Genomic DNA, 18,511 nt, shown 5'->3' with positions numbered 1-18,511 from the left:
TTCCTAGATCCAACTTTGTCGTAGAAAATTCTCATTCAAGAGTTGCTCCTCGATCATTCCTTTAGCGATAGTTTATCTGCCTTGATAATTCATTCCTACTTTATCGCCTAATAGAATTATTTATCTGTCATATAGAGATATCCTTTGTTTCATATCTCTTGATTTAATGTAGAGGACTTACCATCCTCGTTTTCCTAATCACTTTAGATCGAAATGTCTTCAAAGAAAGGATCCAGTTCAAGTAACAACAGCCCTCCGTCACCACCTTCTTCTCGATTCGATCCAATGATGATCCAGTTGGCTGTTTCTGCTGCAGTGACTACCGTAGTGGTATATTAGTACCATGACAGGTTCGGTATACCAAGAAGTAACACCAACCCCCAAAACCATGAAAATGTTCAAGAGCATCAGAACGAGCATAATAAGTGTAAGAAAGTTTTTTGGAAAAAGCGAATGGGTCAGAGTTCAGAAGGACCCTCCAAGAGGCGTGAAACTGTGGCAGTTAAAGTTATCGCTACTCCTGTTGTTGTGTCTACAGTTCAAGCGCCTACCGCTAGGTATGTGGGTAATCTCCCTTGGTGTGACAAGTGCAACTACCATCATTATACTTCAGGACCATGTCATGAAAAACTCTGTAACAACTGTGGCAAGAAGGGCCACCTTACTTGAGACTGCAGAAAACCAGCCCTACTAATCAATCAAGCTTCCGGATCGAGTATTGATCGAGCCTGTTTTGGTTGTGGAGAAATCGGGCATTTCAAGCGAAACTGCCCAAAGACAGCAACCACCAACAACGTCAACAACGTCGAGATGGTTTTAGCTATGAAGCAAGAGGAGGAGGCAGTCGCTGATCCCACCACCGTCGCGGGTATATTTCTTCTCGACAATTCATAGGCTCGCATCTTTTTCGAATCTAGTGTCAAGAAAGTTTTATTAGTCATTCATTCAAATGTCTTCGTAAACATAGCCCTCGTCTAATAACCGAAACATTTTTCGTCAATATGGTTACCGGTGAGAATGAGTGCACTAACGACTTATCCCCAAGCTATATCCTTACATTGAGTAATCATTCTTTCCTCGTTGACCGGATGTTAGTTTAAATAAAGAGCTTTGATGTTATATTTGGCATGTATTAGTTGAGTCCTGATCCTACTGATACACTTTGTTATGAAATAGCTATTCGTCTCAATCTTCCCTTCTGACCGGATCCTCATTATATATGGTGTCAAGCTTGGCTCAAATCTTCGCATCATTTCCTATATCAAAGCTCGAAAACTTCTGCAAAAAGGAGTGTTAGGTATTCCTAGTCCATGTAATCAGCAAGAAACAAGAAGTTAAAGACCTCTAGCGCGTCCCCGGAAACTGTAATATTCCTAATATCTTCCCGAAGAGCTTCCGAGAATTCCTTCCGAACATCAAGTCGAGTCTCGTATCGACTTAATCCCTGAAACTACCTTCGTATCCAAATCTCCGTACCATTTTGCCCTAGCAGAAATGTAAGAGTTATCCAGTTGACTTAATGAGTTGACCGTCAAAACCGATATCCTCTTTCCCGAGTAGATGACTTCTTCGATAAAATTCAGGAGCTAGCTACTCCTCGAAGATAGACCCTAGGTCGAGACATCATCAGCTACGAGTTCGCGAGAATAATGCTTCCAAGACAATATTCAGGACTCGATATGATCACTAAGAGTTCGTATTGATACCCTTCGGTCAAACCCTTTTCCCTTGGTCATGTAGTGAGTGATGAAGAAATATGCATGAATCCTCCTAAGGTCGAAGCAATATAGAATTGGTCGGCACTGAAGATACCCATAGAAAACCTATCAATTCTTGGGGTTCGTCGGCTAGTATTCCAGAGCCATTCAGAAAACTCTTCCAGAATCACCAAACCCCTAACCACTCCGACACAAGAAAGGTGTACCCTTTTATGTTGGAGTAAAAACTGACATACATCATTCCAAGCATTGAAGTAAGACTTATACATCACACCTAGCCTGTCCCTGCCAGAAGAAACAAAGGACTTAATTGTCCTTTCCAGTACGTCCAATCAGAGTTTAGATCATGTGCTTAGGAAAGAAGGAAAAGTTGTCGTTCATCCTTTGAGACAAACAAGAGGCACACGAAGTTAACTACACACCTCATGACTTGGAATTTGGAGCAGCAGTCCCTGCACTGAAGAATGAGAGACATGATCTCTATGGAACCAAGTATGCGAATTTCACTAACCCTAAGAGACTACAACATAGCTTCGATCATAAAGACATGAACATGAGGCGCCCTTAGCCGAAAGGAAAGCTTAGACAGCAAGACTAAGACATTCACAATAACCATCTAGACCCGTACTCGCTCAGACTTGAGAAGCCTAGTTAGAAACCCTCGGGATTGCTCCAGTGGCCCGAGATACCCAAATCGAAATAAAAGATGACCAACATGGATTTCACCATCAAGTTACCAAGTTTTCCAGAGTGAATACGATACCATTTGGAAATGGTTGATCCTTCGATAAAATCCATTCACTTCCTTCCGATCAATGAATCATTAAGAATGGAAAGACTCATGCGAACCCACATCAAAGAAGTAGTCTGACTACATAGTATATTTGCATCCATTATCTTTGGTAGAGATAGCAGGTTTACCTTAAGATTTAGGCAGATTCCTTCAGAGAACTCACGGAACCAAGCTGGATATGAGTACAACTTATCATCCTCAGACAATTGGATAGAGTAAGAGAGTTATTCAGGTCATGGAATACATGCTGGGAGCATGTGTTATAAATTATTGATCGAATTTGGATTCCCCTTTACCTTTAATAAAGCCCTCGAATAATAACGGTTATCCCACCAGTATCCAGACTACACCATTTGGAACCCTCTATAGTCAAAAGTGTAGATTCCCTTGTGTTAGGTCAAAGTAGAAGACACGCAGCTAGCCAAGAGTCGATTCCCCGTAGTACCCATACTGGTTCTGAAATCATTCGCGGAACCGTCAAGAAGATCATCAAGACCCGAGAACAATTGAAAACTTCACTAGATCGATAGAAGAATTACGTCAATGTACAATGGAAACCTCTGGAATTCCAGGTTGGAGATCGTGTCCTGTTAATGGTCTCGCCTTGGAAAGACATGATACGGTATGGAAACCACAGAAAAACTTAACTTATCGTACATTAGACCCTTTGAGATCTTCGTTAGGAATCAATCATGTAGTCTTCGGACTCCGAGTACCTTCAGACTTAGAAACATCCATCATGTCTTCCACATTCTGGATCTTTATAAGTGCATGTTCGATGAAACTTTAGTAATCCCTCTTGAACAAATTGAGACCATAGACCGAGAGATCAAACGTACGGAACAAAGCCACGTCCTGTTAGTGAAGGTTCGCTAGAAGTCCAAGCGAGAACCTGAATTCACTTGGGAGCGCGAAGACCCGATACAACAGATACATCCGCATCCTTTTCCATAACTTGTATCTTAATCTTTGAACTTCGGGATGAAATTCCCTCTAACAGGGGGATAATGTGACAACCCGAAGTTATTCCAGCGCCGCAACCCGTTTCGTCCGTAAAACTCATTTTAATCGAATTATTCTGATTTCATTTTTGGATTAGGTCAATTAAGTTAAGACTTTTATTTTGACCTTGTAATTATCCAAACATGTTAGAAACACATGAAAACGTCCCAAACTAGTAATTAGAAAAATTTTAGTTTCGACCATATCGGGTGACGACAACTTAATCGGGTGCAACCAAAAGCCTCTAGTTAACATCAATATCGGGTAGAATTCCACCATGTATCAAATTCAAACCATATTTAAAGTGAATCAAGACTCATTTGGAGCCTTTTCACTCTCTCTCTAACTTGTCTCCTCAACTCAAGAATTTGATCCAAAAATCATCCATTTCAAGCTTCAAAACACTAACGTAACCATCCTAGCTTCTTGTACAACATCCTTAGTTTTCAAATTCGAGTGAAAATCATGATTTAGGACCTCAAACATGTGTTTACAGCCCTGGAACACTCTTGGGCTATGAACACATATAAATGGTGTTTTTGAGCCTCAAAACCCTTCCAAATCACCATTGGAGCTTAGATATGGCCTAAGGACTTATTGGATTGGACTTAGAACACCTTAAACGCAAAATTAGGGGAGTAAACATGAGTTTACTGTCCAAGAACATGCTTGGGCTGTAAACACCCTTTCATGGGTAGTAAACTCCCTTTTGGGTGTTAAAATGCAACTTACACACCTCATAAGCCCTCGAATAAAGTCTAGAATAAACCACAAACAAGTTAGGGACCATAAACTTGATGAAAACAACTCCATAAGGATTTCACGACCGTAAACCCTCCAAGAATGGGTTCCTGGGCCGTAAACTCCTATAAATGGGTTGTAGGGTGCCCTAAACTCCCCCCTTGGCTTGTAAAATTGAGTAGAATCGCTTGTGATTAATCATTGACCTTCAAAGCACTTAAGAATGATGTGGGTGAGAGTTTACAGCCATAACACTTAGTTTACTGCCATAAATTCATGAATTAGTCCACATGGTTGATTTAATTCCTTTATAATGCACTAGAACCAAACCTAGCATCACTCATCAATTGATTAAGACCGTTTAGCACATAAGAACGCCCCACTATGAGTTTACAGCTGTAAACTCATGGGGATGTGGTGCTTAGGGCTATGAACTCTTCTAAGAGTTTACTCTTGAAGAGTAAACTCCATATCCAAGCCATTCATGTTCATAAACGTCACCCGGGTCACTCAAAACACTTAATTTGAAGTGTTTTCACGTCTTGGAGTGTATAATCGTATCTGATTAGTGTTTTAAAGTCTAATTAGATACATTTTTGTATCATTTAACATTATATAGGAACCTCTCACGTATTCAAGCCTCGATCCGACGTTTAGCATCCTAGTCGACACATTTCCTCGTCCGGTGAGTTCATACCCCTACCCTTTTTCAATGTTTTTCACTGTTTTCAGGGGGTAATACAAGCAAAGTACAAGTAATATTTGTACTCAAAACTTATTTTATATGTGTTGTGTTTCATATTACATATGTTTTTAACACTGATAATGGTAACAGATAACCGTTCGAACTTGCAGATCTCATTATCATAGTTTTGTGAAAAACGTTATAAATTGTTGTACTTTATATTTTCACAAATTGTTTTCCACATTATAATAGTTAAAAACATAATCTTTGAACAAGAAACGTAGTATATCGTTTTGTCCTCGGTAACACTCCATAGAGATACACGAGTTGAGGATCGTCATTGTAGGTAGAACTTAAACAGGACTTTCCGCATTATTACTTGTAGATTTGTTATTCCTATAAATTGGAGACGCGTCCTCGGAGAACACTCCACAGAGATACGCGAGTGGAGGACCGCCACTGTAACCAGAATCTCTTAGATAGGGAGCATGACTTGAGTGTATAGATCTATATGGGATTGACTATCCCGCACCTGGCTGCTAGCTACAGCCGAACCGAAAGGTTCAAGGGTGACAAAAGTCATAAAAGATATTGGCCTCGTCTCGAGTCATATCTAGTTTGTAGTATGGTTATAGAACTCGCAATTTGGATAATAGAGATTTACTTTTTAGTAATAATGGATATAGTAAATTAATAACCATAAGAATTAGTTTACTATGATAATCAGGTTTTCAATATACATCTTTTACATTACATGTTTGGGTTGGTAAACTAACACACACTTCACAAGGATAATCAGGTTTTCAGAATACATCTTTCACATTAGGAAAATATAGGATTTTCCTGGGGTAAAAACTATTCATAACCAGAACTATGTAACATAACGGAAAACTAAACTTTACTTTTAAGAAAATATGGGATTTTCTTGGATAACCACTTTTTCAGAAAACAAAAGGAATCTCGTATATTTTTATAAAAACAAACCGCTTATGAACTCACTAGCTTTATGCTGATTTTTAAAATGCTTGTATTCTCAGGTTCTACTTAGAACGTTACCCCGCGCCCTTTTGCAGAAGACGGAGCGAATGGAAGTCACGTCTTTCTTTTGTTTAAACTTATGTATCTATGAAACTTGTACAACTTTACTTTAAAACTGATGTAATGAAATCTATGTAATGTAATGTTTTGTGTTTTACTTCGCTTACTATGTACATTGGTTATGATATTCACATGAAGTCACCTCCGCCCCGAGACGTTTCCGCCTTCAGTTTCGGGGTGTGACAAGATGGGAAGATGGGAGGGAGAGATGGAACTCAACATTGGGAATGGCTGAGGTTCGATCAAAGGGACTTAAATTGTCAAAGTTGATTACAATTTCTAGCAAAAAAGAATAGAATAGTTTATATATATATATATATATATATATATATATATATATATATATATATATATATATATATATATATATATATATATATATATATATATATATATATATATATGGTATTAAATTGATTTATACCTCAATAAATTTAAAGATTGGATATAAATATGAGTTTAATAGGTTAAAAAGGATTATATATATATATATATATATATATATATATATGAAAGGATATAAATGTAATACTTAATGTTTGCAATGACATATATAAAGTTTTCCAAAAAAAGGAACGAAGTTACAAATAAATACATAAAACTGAGTCTGGAATTCAAGAGATAAAGTTTATAATTATTTTACTATTCTTATTTACAAACCAACAATATGAATGATAAAGCACTGAATCAACAATATATTTTTTTTCTTATTATCACAAAAAATAATATAATGTCTAAAACGCCAGAAGGAATTATAATATCCACTTTTCTAGAAATAATATTTCATATGAGTTTTTGACAAAATAGTTTTTTTTTTCTTTTTTTATATAAATTTTATTTATTAAACAGATGAATTTTCAAAAATATCTACCAAAACGGAATACGAGCTTCCATTTATCAAAAAGGAAGTTGTAACTAAACATATGAAAGCACAAATACAAGCCATCCATATATCACTAAAACAAGTAAAATCATAATCTATTTTAAGCAATGTTGGGCTATATAAAATCAATTTAAATGAAGAGAATTGTTATCGAGAATTTAGAAAAGAAAAGACAGATTTGAACGATTAAAGATGAAGAACACAAAGAGTAAATATTAATCAGATCTCATATTGATTAAGACTGATTACAGAATAAGCAGAAGAGATATTTGTGATTCGCTTTTTTTTGTGTCTATCTACTTCTAGCCTCAGTCCCTATTTATAGGGAACATACAAAAAATATACTAAGTCTATACATTTTCACTTCGCATACAAAATGACTTAGTAAAATAACATAAAATGCGAAATAACACAATACACTATTTTTGACTTTTTACAATTTACATCTACATTCTCCCCCTTTGTAAACAGTCGATGCAATTCAACTCAAAAGCTTTTGAATTGCAGAGTGAATTGTCCTTCGCACTTCTCCATACCAGGAGATCACCTTCTTCAGATCTTTCTTGTCTCCTTCGTTATTCTTCTTGCAGTTATTCATACGTACAATGAAGTGCGTATATTGTGAAGAATTACATCTTTCAATTTCTGAGACTTTGAACAAAAATTTCTTTGGTTTTCCTTTTGTATCCCTTCCCGGAAACACCATGCCAAATGGTTTCAGGCATATTTCACCAACAACATACTTCGACAAAGCAGATTGAGTTAAAGTATCCTCCCATGGAAATTTTACTTCTCTTCCCAGCTCATTCGCTAATTCTTCATCTGTAAGAGCCAAACAGTCAAAATAGTTATCGATGAATGTCTTCACATGTGCGAAGCCAACCTTGAACATATTTGTCTCAGAGCCTTTAAGATTGTTTTCTTCCATATGCGTCAGGATCAGAGCTACTTGAATTAAATCATTGTTGTTCATCAATCGAAAATCAACTACTGTGAAATCATATTGTTTGTTGTCTGCTCTGATAACAAAATACCGAAAATTTTGAAGCATATCTTCAAACAAAACATCCTTCTTTATTGTCAGCACCTTTTTGATCTTCATTAAAGACCAAACTTCATCTGGATTCTTCCCCAAGACTGCATGAAATCTGATTTTCATATGAGTATAATCATCAGAATTATCAAATTTCTCACTGATCTTGTATTGAGCAGTGATGAACAACATTTCGTTTATCGGGAAATCCAATTGACAATGATCTGAGTTTTCAATATCATAACTTCTTTTCGGTTTCTTCTTGAACTCATACATCTCCCTACCCACAACTTTCAACTCTATTGCTTCATAAGGGTAAAGTTTCGCAGGATCTCCTTTGTTCATGGAGGGAGGATCACTTGCCCTTTGTCTCATGATGCTTTGAACTTGTCTCATCCTCTCCATCTCAGCCTCTGCATCATCTTTCAACTCCTCCTTTGACTTTTCGTATAATATTCCTTTTCCTCTTCCTACAACATCTTTCTGAGATTTTGAGCTTGAACCTCCTTCGTTTTCTCCAATAACAATACCTTTGGAAACTGTTTTTGTGGTAATTGTAGTGAAGAAATCAGTTTCATAGGAATAGGAAGAGTAGCTACAAGTTGAGTCGATATCACTTTTCCAACTGTTTTTGTCTCCTCTTCTTTACTTCGACTTTTCTCTCCCCCTTGCACCCCTGTGTAAACAGGTGGAGCACTCTTCGCTAGTAAAGAAGTGAAATTCGTAAGTGGAGCAAGAGCTTTTTGAATAGCTTGTTCTAAAGTATTAATCTTTAGAGACAAGAATTCAGGAGTAAGGATTTGAGTTGATGAAGAATGCGAAACTGCTATTTTAAGCTCAGTGACTAACTTTATCAACTGATCAAACTTCTCCGTTGTTGCGACTTTATGAGCTTCAAGAACAGCAAGCTTTTGAAGTTGAGAAGAAATCTCCACAATTTGCTTTTGAACATCTGCTTGTTTCGTATGAACATCCTGAAGATCCTTTGCAAGTTCAGATTTCAACTCCTGAATCTTGAAGTTGACATCCTCACGAACTTTCTTGACATCTTGTACAAAAAGAATATGACGTTCTTTTGTAGCAGCTTTGAGATCTTGAACAACAGAAGTAAAATTGCTCCCTTGTGATTTAAGTCTGAGCTCATTATTTTTATCTGATTGATCAATCTTCTCCATGATCCGTTTCTCAGCTCCTTTTATCATAACATCTACCTCCATGGCTGATATTGAAGACATTCTACCAGAATCAGCTTGCGTTTGGATAATGGTCTTTAACTTTTGATTCAGAATTTTAAACTGTTTTCCTGTCATCAACATATGATCAGGAATATCTTCTTCGTCTGAATCAAAAGGAATATCATCAAGTATCCCTCCAAAGGCACCTCCTTCGACTTCAGTATCAGACAATTGTTGCGAAGGTTGAGGATTTTCGGGTGATTGAGATGGAAAAAGTGTTGTGAATGGGTTTTGAAGGGCATGTTCAAATATAGATGAAGTGTTGGATAAAGTTGTAACAGGTAATGAAATGGGTAAAGATGTTTGGATTGTTGGTGCAACACTCAGGATAGGTGCCCCCGTATCAGATACGTTAACAACCGTATCGGAAATAGGTACCTCCTCAAAAACTGATGTGGTAAGAATTATTTCAAGTGGTTCAGTTTGCGAAGTGTGAATTATTGGTAAAGAAACATTTACCATAGATGTGACGGGTAGAGTTTCCGGAACAACTTCTTCATCAGATGATTCATTGTGACTCACCATTTTTCTTCTTTTGACCAGCGTACGTTGCATATTTTTAGCAACATCTTCAGCTAACTGTCTTTTCTTGCCTGGAGACACCGGTGCAGGAATACTGCGAATAGTAACGCCTTTACTACTCACTTCAGCTTTGCGAATTTGCTTCAGTACCCCAGACTTAGAAGGTAAGAGTTCCTTCTTCGATTTTGATAAAGTTACTTCGGTTGGAATAGCTTCATCTTGTACTGTTGGTGAGGATGAACCCTTCGCATTTTTCTTGCTAACCTTCTTTTTCTTTGATGGAGTAGCAACGTCTGGTAATACTCCAGTCTGATCAGTAGTATCAATATTTCGCAAATATCTCACCAAAACTTTGTGAGTTGGAGAAACTTTGCGAAGCATCGCCTCTGGAATACGAGCCACACGAGAAAAAATTGCTTCATCATCTTCTACAGTTTTTGGAAATTGATTGAAGGAAAATTCAGCAACTTCAACATCTGTCATCACTAGAATTGCTTCTTTCTCATAGACTTTTTCCAGGATTAAGCTCCAGTATCTTGCAAATGAAATATCCTTCTCCGAATTTGTATTTTCCAGGCTTTTAACAAATTCCTTCCACAGCTGAGTTGCATAATCAACATTGATATCATAGTCTATGCCCATTACCATAGCATATACTTCCACTCTTCCTCTATCCAGTCCGACTGATCTTCCTGTAAGACACCTTAAAAAAATTACCAAATAGGAAATTCCAGATACATGGCAATCCAGACTTTCGGAAGTCACTTATTTTCTCCAACTTCGGTTGATGCCCCATCTCATTGAACATATGAATGATCTGCGAGTTGACAGGTTTGACAAACGGAGGGTTGTTTGGAATCTGCAAGATTTCCACAAACAAGTTCTTGGATAGTTTAACCCATTTGTTGTTGGTTAAATTGAAAGTAATCACATCCGCCGTGTGATTGTATGATGCCGTTGAAGTTGCACGAGATAGCCACACCATTGGAACCGAGAATGAACTGAACATGGCAGTTGATAAAGGTGATCGTTTCAGAGCAACGATAATCATTTTCAATTCTTCTGGATAAGCAGAAACTTTTGGATCAACTTGGTAATTGGTGCTTTGAATCTTCATCAGTGATTGAGAAAGAACCTCATCAGTGTTGGAATTAGTGGATACCATTGTTAGGGTTTTGAGAAAGAATGTTGAAGTTTGGATCTAGGTTTAATCTTTGAAGTTTTGTGAGAGTTCTTGTTTGCGTAACCGTACATAGTGTTCTTGATCCCCCTTTTATAGATTACTCAAAATTGATTTGAAATTAAAGCGGGATACATTTAATGTTATCCGATGTGGCACCTTGAAACTCGGATCATGACTGCAAAAGATAACTATGTTCCAAAAAGTAATTGTCACATCTCCTCGAAAACCGGATAGAATACCAACCATTTTGAGTATACAGCCTGTCAAGTATCCGTTATAGAATCCGAACCGGTAAAACCCTTCGCATGGAAGCAAGGCTCGTTCACTTTTGGGATTTAAAGTGAAGTCATATGCCAGACTTGCGAAATCATCAGTCTGAGTTGGTTTTACTCAGAACCTCAAGGATTTCGTGTGTGCATTGTGCCAACAAAATAAGATAAGAAACAAAAAAAAATTGTAATGTTGTGATGTCAAAAATTCAATTTGACATGAATGCAGTAAAACCCCAGGCAAAGGTTGCTTCGTTAATCATCAAGAGAGATAATCAACAGCTTGTGTAGTGTCCCGTGAATAACAATCGAATACTTGTAGAGAAGTATCAAAGGGCTTCTTTTAAAAGTCATTTTGGATTGGTTTGAAATTTCATTACATATCAGCCTTAACATAAGGTGAGAAATTGTAAATGAAATTACTTGTTTGACCAGTGTAGTCAGTGACAAGTTGGCTTGTGAAAATATTTATCATGACAAGGATTTGCGAATAAAACTTACACTGAAATCATATTCAAAAGAAAATTTGTTCTGGATCTTGTTGGGTAACAAACATTCTTGGTTGTGAATATTTGATCAAGACCACACATGCTAAATGAATATGATTCGAAGTTTCGAAATTTTTGATACTGAAACAAAGGTTTCATAAAAATCTGGAACAAAGTTCCCCGTCAATTCCTTAAGGTTTATGATTTTTGGGTTTCACTTACATCACGGACTCATGATGTTAGATCATAAACACAGAGTTGTGATTTGTCTAGGTTTTGATTGGTTTGATCAAAGACCTCATGGATAAATCTCTTCAAAAAAATTTGGAGTGTAAGAATTGTTTGGTTCAAAAAGATTGGATAAGAATCGAAGTGTACCTCTGTTATAATGAACAAAACAGAAAACTCTTAACTCATTTGAGAAGAGTAAGGTAGCTCGTTTTGACTTATGCGAATATAAGCCTTTTTGCGAAGAAATTTTCATGTGATAATTTCATTAAGGCTTTCTTTTCACACATAAAGTCGTGTTGAGGCTTTTGGTCTACATACAACAGCATGCTTCTAGGGACATCCTAACTATTTTTTTTATTTATTTATTTTTTTAATACCTTTCCATAGAAACAAAAATGTATGACCTTTTCGCATTTTAGCCCTGCATTAAATTCTCAGCACACAAAGTTTAAAGAACAAAGAAAACAAAAATATTTTGTGATTTTTTATTATTTTTTTTATTTTTCAAAATTAAAGAACAAAAAAAATAAAATCTTTTTGGATTTTTAATTTTGTAAAATTGAAAGCATAACAAAATAAAATCTTTTTGTATTTTTGATTTTTCAAAAGTAAAAACAAAAAAAAAAAATTTGGATTTTTGATTTTTTAAAAGTAAAAACATAAAAAAAATAATAATATCTTTTTGGATTTTTGATTTTTCAAAAGTAAAAACATAAAAAAATAAAATCTTTTTGGATTTTTGATTTTTCAAAAGAAAAAAAAATTATTCGTAAATCTTACCTTAGTTGTTATGAGCTCAGATGCGAAAAGATGTGGATGCGAAGCCATGCGAAGCCTCTGAATGAACAGTAACCTCTGAATAATATTGACTCATATCTGTTGAACAAAAGTTTTAGTCTTGTGTTGATGAAATTGAATTCGCATTAATCATCCCCAAACCTACTAAAATTCTAACAAATGATTTTTCATCAAGAGGTTTTGTAAAAATATCAACAAGTTGTTCAGTTGTTTTGACAAAATGAATTTCAATATTCCCATCTTCCACATGATCTTTGATAAAATGATATCGAAGAGCAATGTGTTTTGTCTTTGAATGTTGCACTGGATTGTGACAAATGCGAATTGCACTTTGTGAATCACAATACAAAGGAATATTTTTCATGTTTATTGCATAATCACGAAGTTAACTCTGAATCCAAATAATTTGCGAACTGCAAGCAGCCGCAGATATGTATTCTGCCTCAGCGGTTGATATAGCCACACAAGTTTGTTTCTTTGATTGCCAGCTCACCAACTTTCCATCCAATAGTTGACATCCACCAGTCGTACTTTTTCTATCCAAAGTACATCCTCCTAGATCGGAATCTGAAAAAGCTTGAATGAAAAATCCTGTTTTCGTAGGATACCAAAGTCCTAAAGAAACAGTTCCCTTTAGATATCGAAAAATATTTTTCACTGCAGTCAAATGAGGTTCTCTTGGATTAGCTTGATATCTAGCACAACAACAAACCGAAAACATAATATCAGGTCTACTTGCAGTTAAGTACAATAAAGAGCCTATCATGCTACGATATAATGTTAGATCAACAGTAGGAGCATCTAACGAAGGAGTTAGTCTTGTTCCTACTGCCATAGGTGCTGTGAGTTTTGTGCTATTAAGCATTCCAAACTTTTCAAGCAAGTTCTTCGTATATTTTTCTTGATTGATTAATATTCCTTCCCTGTTCTGTCTTATGTTTAAACCATGAAAATTATTAATTTTTCCCATCATGCTCATTTCAAACTGACTTTTCATTTAAATTTTCAAATTCAATTGACAATGCTGGATCAGTTGAACCAAAGATAATATCATCAACATAAATTTGAACAAGCATTAGATGACACCCAACTTTCTTGCGAAATAATGTGGGGTCGACTGATCCTTGTTTAAATTTAGATTGTTTCAAGAAATTTGTAAGTGTTGCGTACCAGGCCCTTGGTGCTTGTTTTAACCCGTATACAACTTTATCTAAAATATAAACATGATCAGGATGCTCATTGTTTACAAATCATGGTGGTTGTTCAACATACACTGTTTCTTCGAGTTTTCCATTTAAGAATGCACATTTAACATCCATTTGATAAACATCAAAGTCTTTGTGAGCTGCATAGGATAAAAATATGCGAACTGCTTCAAGTCTTGCAACAGGTGCAAATGTTTCTTCATAGTCAATGCCTTCTTGTTGCGAATAACCTTTAACCACTAGTCTTGCTTTATTTCGAATAATATTGCCATCTTTGTCAGTTTTGTTTTTAAAAATCCATTTTAATCCAACAATTGAAACATCAGAAGGTTTAGAAATTAATTTCCAAATCTTGTTTCGTTCAAATTCAGCCAATTCAGATTGCATAGCAACAACCCAATCTGAGTGTTCCATAGCATTCTTTACTGTTTTTGGCTCTATTTTCGAAATAAATACATTAAACATACAATGTTCTTGGTTTGCATTCAGTACCTCATTTTTTGCACGAAGTTGAGCTCTAGTCAACACACCTTCTTGTGGATTACCAATTACCTGTTCTTTTGGATGATTTCTTGTCCATTTCTCAAGTGGTGGATATTTTGGATCAAATTCTAATGGTGAATCTTCATACATATCTTCATTTTCAGATCCTGCAACAGAAAAGTTATCATTAAATTCATGAAATTCTGCATTTTTATCAAGATTAATTGTCTCTGTTTCATCATGCTCCCCCTCAACATGATCTGCATTTTGATACTCCCCCTCAAAAGGATGTTCCTGTTGATTTTGCGAATGCTCCCCCTCAACTTGATGATTCATAATTTGTTTCTCCCCCTCAAAAGTTGGCAGACAATCTTCATGAATACTTGTGTGTTCCTCCTCCATATGAACTTCTGGTGTGCTTTCACAAGTTATCGATGTTGTAGTTATCGTTGATTCATCAGTATGTTTTGAGGATTCTGATGTTTGATTATTAGGAGCGTTATTTTCTGCATCAATTGCCTTGTCAGGAATTCCGAAAATTAAGTCATAATCAAAATCATTAATTTCAGAATTATCAATTTGAGTATTTGAATCCACAAGTATTGGTTAATTATCGAATTTACTATCAATTTGTTTATGATAGTAATCATCAAATGTTAAATTGAAAGTTTCTTCAATTTTTCTTGTTCGTTTATTAAGTACTCTGTATGCAACTGAATTCTGTGAATATCCTAAGAAGATGCCTTCATCAGCTTTAGCTTGAAACTTGGACAAATTATCTTTGAGATTCATAATAAAGCACCTGCAACCAAAAACATGAAAGAATTTTACATTAGGTTTCCGATTATTGATTATTTCATATGGAGTAACATTGAATCTTCGATGAATGTATGATCAATTCGGAGTAAAACATGCTGTGGACACAGCTTCTACCCAAAGATATTGAGGTAGATTCGCATATGTTAACATGGTTCTTGCAGCTTCACATAGAGATCGATTTATTCTTTCAACTACACCATTTTGCTGTGGAGTATATGGTGATGAGAAATTATGCGAAATGCCTTTGCTTGTGAGAAAAATGTCAAGAGTTTGATTTTTAAACTCTGAACCATTATCACTTGTAATTTTTTGTACATTCTTCTTCAGACTAATTTAAATCTTTTTGATAAAATCAATCATCGTCTGAGCAACTTCAGATTTTAACCTGAGAAAAAACATCCACGTGAATCTAGAGAAATCATCTACAACAACTAAAATATACCGTTTTTTATTTATTGTTGCAACAGTTGATGGTCCACATAGATCAATGTGAAGAAGTTCCAATGGATCTACTATTTTTGAATCTATCACAATCGGATGACCTTTTCGATGTTGTTTTCCTTGTTCGCAAGCTGCACACAAAGAATCATTGTCAAATTTTAGTACTGGTTACCCTCAAACTAAATCTTCAGTTACAAGTTTATTTATATTTCGAAAGTTCAAATGTGACAATCTTCTATGCCAAAGCCAGCTGAGATCATTAGATGCTTTTGATAGTAAACACACAACTGGTTTTCCCACAATCGGTTTGATGTCCAGTGTAAACATATCACCATATCTTTTGGATTTGAGGAGTATTTCATTTGTCTTTGCATTTGAAATGATACTTCCTTCTTCATTAATTACAACTTGATTTCCAGTACCCACAACAAGTTGTGATACAATTATCAAATTATGTTGAAGTCCTTCAACATAGGCAACTCTGTTTACTGTGAAGTTTCCATTTGTGACTTTCCCATACCCTTTCACTTGACACTTGTGATTATTTCCAAATTTGACTACTCCAGGATTTTCCAAGCTTCTGTAATCTCGCAAATTTTCCTTTCTTCCAGTCATATGACGAGAGCAACCACTATCAATATACCATTTCATATCATATTGCTCGTCACATATTACCTGCATTTATTGAAAAGTTTTAGGAACCCAAGACTTATTGGGTCCATCATTAGTAGAATTAAACAAATTTTTGGAATTTAAAAATCATGTTTTCACTTTGTTTGTAACAGAATCCATTATATCAACATCATCAGTTCTAGATATTGAGATATAGTCATTCAATAATTTTGGATTCCCATTGATTGTAATCTTATCCTTCACAACATTCGCATTTTTGATAACTGGTTTCCATTTTTGAACCGGAACTTGCGAATTATGAGATGATGCACTAGCAATTGAAGAATTATTTGTGAACTTATCAAATGCACTTTTGATTTGTTCTTCTAAAAACTTCCCACTTTGATATTTCTTTCCTTTCCATTCAAACCAATAATTGATCGTACTACATCATATTTTCCTTTTGTGTATGAAACTTTGGTTGGTTTTGATATTGAAGGATTTGGAAAATTTTGTTGTTTTGGTGAAAATTTCACTTTGACTTGAGTTGAGTTCTTCAAACTTGATGAAGTATTCGTGAATTTTCCAACATTTTGAAACTTTTGATTATTTGCAAATTTTTCCGAATTCTCAAATTTTCGATTGTTGTCATATTTGCGAATATATGGAACCTTGTCAACAGAGTTTATTTGTTTATGAAAACTTGAATATGTTTGTGTGTTTTTGTTTTGAAATTTTGATGATGTTTTTGAAATTTGTTCTTTTTCATCTCTTGATTTTTAATTAGACACAACTTGCCAGAATATTGTTTTTCTTGCTTTTCTTTTTGAAACATTATTTTCTGTTGAATAATTTCCAACCATCAATTTGAATTCATGAGAATTTAGTTTCACTTCAACCATTGAGTTTTCAACTTTTTCAAAAATTTTGTTTGATTTTTCACCTTTAACCATCCATTTTTGTAATGATTTTTGTTTTTGAAACACATAAGGATTTTGGGTTAAATTGTTTTCTTCTGTGTTTTGATTTGCGAAAAAACCTTCAGTCGTGGACTTTTGATTATCTTTTTCAATCATTTTATTGAACTCGAGATGAATATTCTAAGCATTTCCAGTAGTGACAAAAACTTGATTTGGAAAAATAGTTTTATCAGTTATACAAAATTTGGATATACCACTGTGTTGGTTTCAAAATAATGTGCGCCTTTGTCATTTAAAATTTTGTCAAATTCTTTTGTATTTTCAAACACTTGATCAATCACAACCCTTTGAGGTGTTTCAGTTGAAACTTTCTTTTCTTCTTTATTTTCATTAGTGTCATCAGATTTCCAGCTTTCAACTTCCACATTACCAAACTTACAATGTTGCGAAGTTGAAGGTTTATCAATTTCATCCTCTACTATTGAATCAACTATTATTTCTTTACCTTTGATCTTGGATGTGATATTAATGATTGACAATTGAGAACAATCAACCTCTTCTTCTTCTTCTATCTCACTGATTTCACTCACATTATCAGAATTTTCATCAATATCAGCATAATTAAATTGTGAGGCAAGAGTTGAATTTTCGGTTTTCTCTATGATTTTCACTTGTTCACTCTTTGTCAAACTTTCATTGACAATGTTAACCAACTCATCAGCATTCAGAAATTCATCAATTTTGACAATACCATATGAATATCTATCATCAGGTATTTTGTCAAATTGAGCAATTGTACTTTCGCAATCATAAGAAACAACATCAACTTTTTCACGTTCATACTCAAGAAAAGGTAAAAGTTTCCTATGTTGTTCTTTGCTAATATCAGAAGAATGATGTAAAGCTGTTAATTTTGCATACAATCATTTTGCAGAATTACAATATATGTTTCTTTGTGCTAGCAACAACCTAACATCATTAGTAAGATTATTCCTATCACAATCTATATTTTTGACTTGCATTTCGAATTTTTCAACTCTGCTCTTCTTTATTTCTAAATCTCTTCATGTCTCACTAAGTTGCACATATAATTTCTTAGCTTCATTACTAGCAGACACAATAACAGAATCAAAATAAGCCACAGTATCATCAAATGAAACAATTTCAGCATCATAAGCAGATAAAGGAATATTAAAAGATTCAAGAGTTGCACGTACCTTGGTTGTCATGGGTGACTTGTCAGTGGATTTAGACACAAAACATCGCCCTAAAATGTTCTCTTCGCAATCCTCAAAACTTGCAAACATTGCTCCATGTGTGGGATGCCTCATTTCCTCGTCATCAGATCCTGA

The sequence above is a fragment of the Lactuca saligna genome, chromosome 8 (genome assembly GCF_052625555.1).
Source record: "Lactuca saligna cultivar CGN05327 chromosome 8, ASM5262555v1, whole genome shotgun sequence".
Lineage (NCBI taxonomy): Eukaryota > Viridiplantae > Streptophyta > Magnoliopsida > Asterales > Asteraceae > Lactuca > Lactuca saligna.
The sequence above is the reverse complement of the archived record's forward strand: the minus strand, read 5'-3'. Positions refer to the sequence as shown.